Genomic DNA, 3,747 nt, shown 5'->3' on the forward strand with positions numbered 1-3,747 from the left:
TTTTTCCTCTGTCTTGTAGTTTTATTTATCTGTATCTCTTCCACGCTCTAAACAATCCCACCAAGTAATCATATACCCCCATATATACACCACTGACGAACACACATGTACACATCCGTAGAAACATACGCACACGCGTACAAAACATAGACGTACACAAACTACTCATATACATGTATATATATCTATATACACACATGCACATAGACATGTTACACAAGCATGGCCGCACAAATATCACAAATCGTCTGAATGTGAAAAAGACTTAACGTGTATGCATGTATGTTTATAAATACGTACGCATGTTTTATGTGTGTGTATGTGTATATATATATATATATATATATATATATATATATATATATTAATACATATATATATGTGTGTGTGTGTGTGTAGATGTATTTATGTTTGTGTATACAATATATATTACATTATATATACATACATGTACACGCATATATGTATATACATGTACCTATGTATATATACACATATATAGAGAGAGACAGCTTAAAATCATGTGTATATGTATAAACATGCATACGTGTGTGTATCTGTGTGTGTGTATATATATATATATATATATATATATATATGCACACACACACACACACACACACACATATATATATACACACACACATAAGTCAGTAAATGGTTGGGTTGTGTGTGTGTACATATATATATATATATACATAGACAGACACACCATGCATACATAGACACATGCAAACAAAAGTACTTATACATATAAACATACACACATACATGTTTATACATGGATACATATCTATTATCTATTCTTAAACTCATACACATAACACCTATGAATAAAGCAGACGACATTTTAACCCCTTCTCTTAGCACATCCACCCTTTCTATATTACTTAATATCTACATCGACTCTTTAAGCACTTTGCTGTGTATACACAAATGATACTTTATATATATATAGTCACTATTTCATTCAGTATATTTCATTTTTGATTATTTATACGTTTTACAATGTTATTTATTCATTCAAAGTTATTCATCTGGACAATATTTTGTACTTATGCAAACCAACGATACAGTGAAGAGTGTATATGTGTGACGTGTGACTATATGTATATGTATAAACTTATCTATGTGTGTAATGAATGTATATATATATATATACACACATAAATATATTTGTATATACTTGTATATGTATGAATATTTATCTATATACACACGACTACATATAAATGATGTAAATAATGTAAATATATATTGTAAATATATATGTATGTATGTATGTATGTATGTATGCATATGTATACGCAAAATATATTTATATGTCTCTGTGCATACATATATGTAAATATATATTCATATGAATATATATATATGTGTGTATATATATATATATATATATATATATATATGTGTGTGTGTGTGTGTGTGTGTGTGTGTGTGTGTCTATATATATATATATATATATATACACACACACATGTACTTTCACATGTACACAAATTCATTCAAAATAATGTGATAGGCGTATGCACGGATGTAAGTGTATATATATATGTCTGTGAGTGTTAATGTGTACGTTTAGGCGGATATGTTTACACTCACTTCGGATTCATATTACAATGTGACTGTTCCTAGGTGGGTGTGGGTGTATTCACGGATCCATATAAACATGTATACATATGAATATATAATATGTATATACTTCTTACATGCAGGTACATAGATACACGCATACTTATACACAAACTTTCATTGAAAGAATATTACATATCCATATATGTATGAATGTATGAAATAACATACGCCTCATGTGTATCCATATATATATATATATATATGCATGTATATTATATGTATGCATATACAAATACATTACTATATGCATACATGAATAAATACATACATACATAAATGCATGTATACATACATGTATACATACATACGTATATAGAAATATTCATGCATACAAGGGAATATATCTGTTTGTTTGAAATATATCATTTTGGATCGATGCGTTAAAAACTTTCTTTCAACACATTAAGTATTAACATATGTACGTATTCATGCAAATGTGTACCAATGACTGTATGTATGTATGTATGTATGTATGTATGTATGTATGAGTATGTATAAGTGCGTGTGTATAAATGTGTGTGAGTGTGTGGGTGTTACTATGTATGTGTGCATGTATATATGTATGTATATATGTATTTTGATGTAAGTACTCATTTAACTAACTTTTCATGTCTGTTTGTCTCCTTCCTCCTCTCACTCTATGTATACACATACATATATATATGTGTCTGTGTGAATACATGTATGAACGTATGCATACATACAGACATAAAAACACACACAGCACACGTATATGTATAAACTTATATATTTATATATATATATATATATATATATATATATATATACTCAACCAAAACTGTCCGACTAGCGGGGACTCTGAGTAACAGCTTTTGTGATGTCTTTGCAGCTTTTATTAATATACATATATATATATATATATATATATATATATATATATACCACTATATTAGTAGATTTGTATGATTGCATGCCAACAGGACTTTCTAGGGTATCCTCTTAAAATGATATTTTATTGCTATGTTTGATATCATATATATATATATATATATATATATATATACATATCGCTACATGCCGCCATTCATCCAACCATCCCACTATCCGTCCATCCGTCAACCTATCCATCCATCGTTCAATCAACCTCCTCTATCCAATTATCCATTCATCAATCCATCAATCCAACCGTCAATTCATACACCCTTCACTGAAACCAATAATTCAACCATCCATACAGTGATCCAGCCATTTTCCCCCCCCTCATCCTGCCAGCCATTCCTCTCTCTCTCTCTCTCTCACACACTCTTCTTCTCTTTCTCTCTGCCACTCTCTTTTTCACTTTCTTTCTTTCTCTCTATCTCTTTTTATGTCTTTCTTTTTTCCTTTCTGTCTTTGTAACTTTCTCTTTTTTAATTCTTTCTTTTCCTCCCACCCCTATATCTCTCCCTCTCTCTCTGTACATGCACACCAACCCGCTTGCTCACAATCACACCTATATATATATATGTGTGTGTGTGTGTGTGTGTGTGTGTGTGTGTGTGTATGAATAATAACAATAAATGGAACAAAACATATAAATAAAAGTTCTTTTAATATATATATATATATACACATATATATGTATACACATTTATCTATACATATATATATATATATATATACATACATACACACAAACACACACAAACAAACACACACACACACACACACACATATATATTGTATAGAGAAGTTTTGAGATTCGTTACAGGTGTTATGTAAAACATTAAGATATCTTCTGCTTCTTTCCTCCTGTGATGGGGGAATCTATTTAGGGCAGGGGTGCATGTCTTTTCGAATGTTCGTGGGCGCTGCCGCCATCAGCTCAGGCGACGGCTGCAAAGCAGCGCAACGCAACGAACGCATTCGGCTGTGTGTTCGTTATACGTGTGAGCGTGTGTGTGTGTGTGTGCGTGTGAGAGAGAGAGAGAGAGTTCATATGTATGTGTATATGCACATATATATGTGCTTGTGTACATACATACACACACGTATATATATGTATATTTATTTACACACACACCCACATACATAGATACATACATACATACTTATACACACAAATACATACGCGTGTGTTTACGTGCATACGATTTTTTGTGCTTGTAT

The sequence above is a fragment of the Octopus bimaculoides genome, chromosome 12 (genome assembly GCF_001194135.2).
Source record: "Octopus bimaculoides isolate UCB-OBI-ISO-001 chromosome 12, ASM119413v2, whole genome shotgun sequence".
NCBI lineage: Eukaryota > Metazoa > Mollusca > Cephalopoda > Octopoda > Octopodidae > Octopus > Octopus bimaculoides.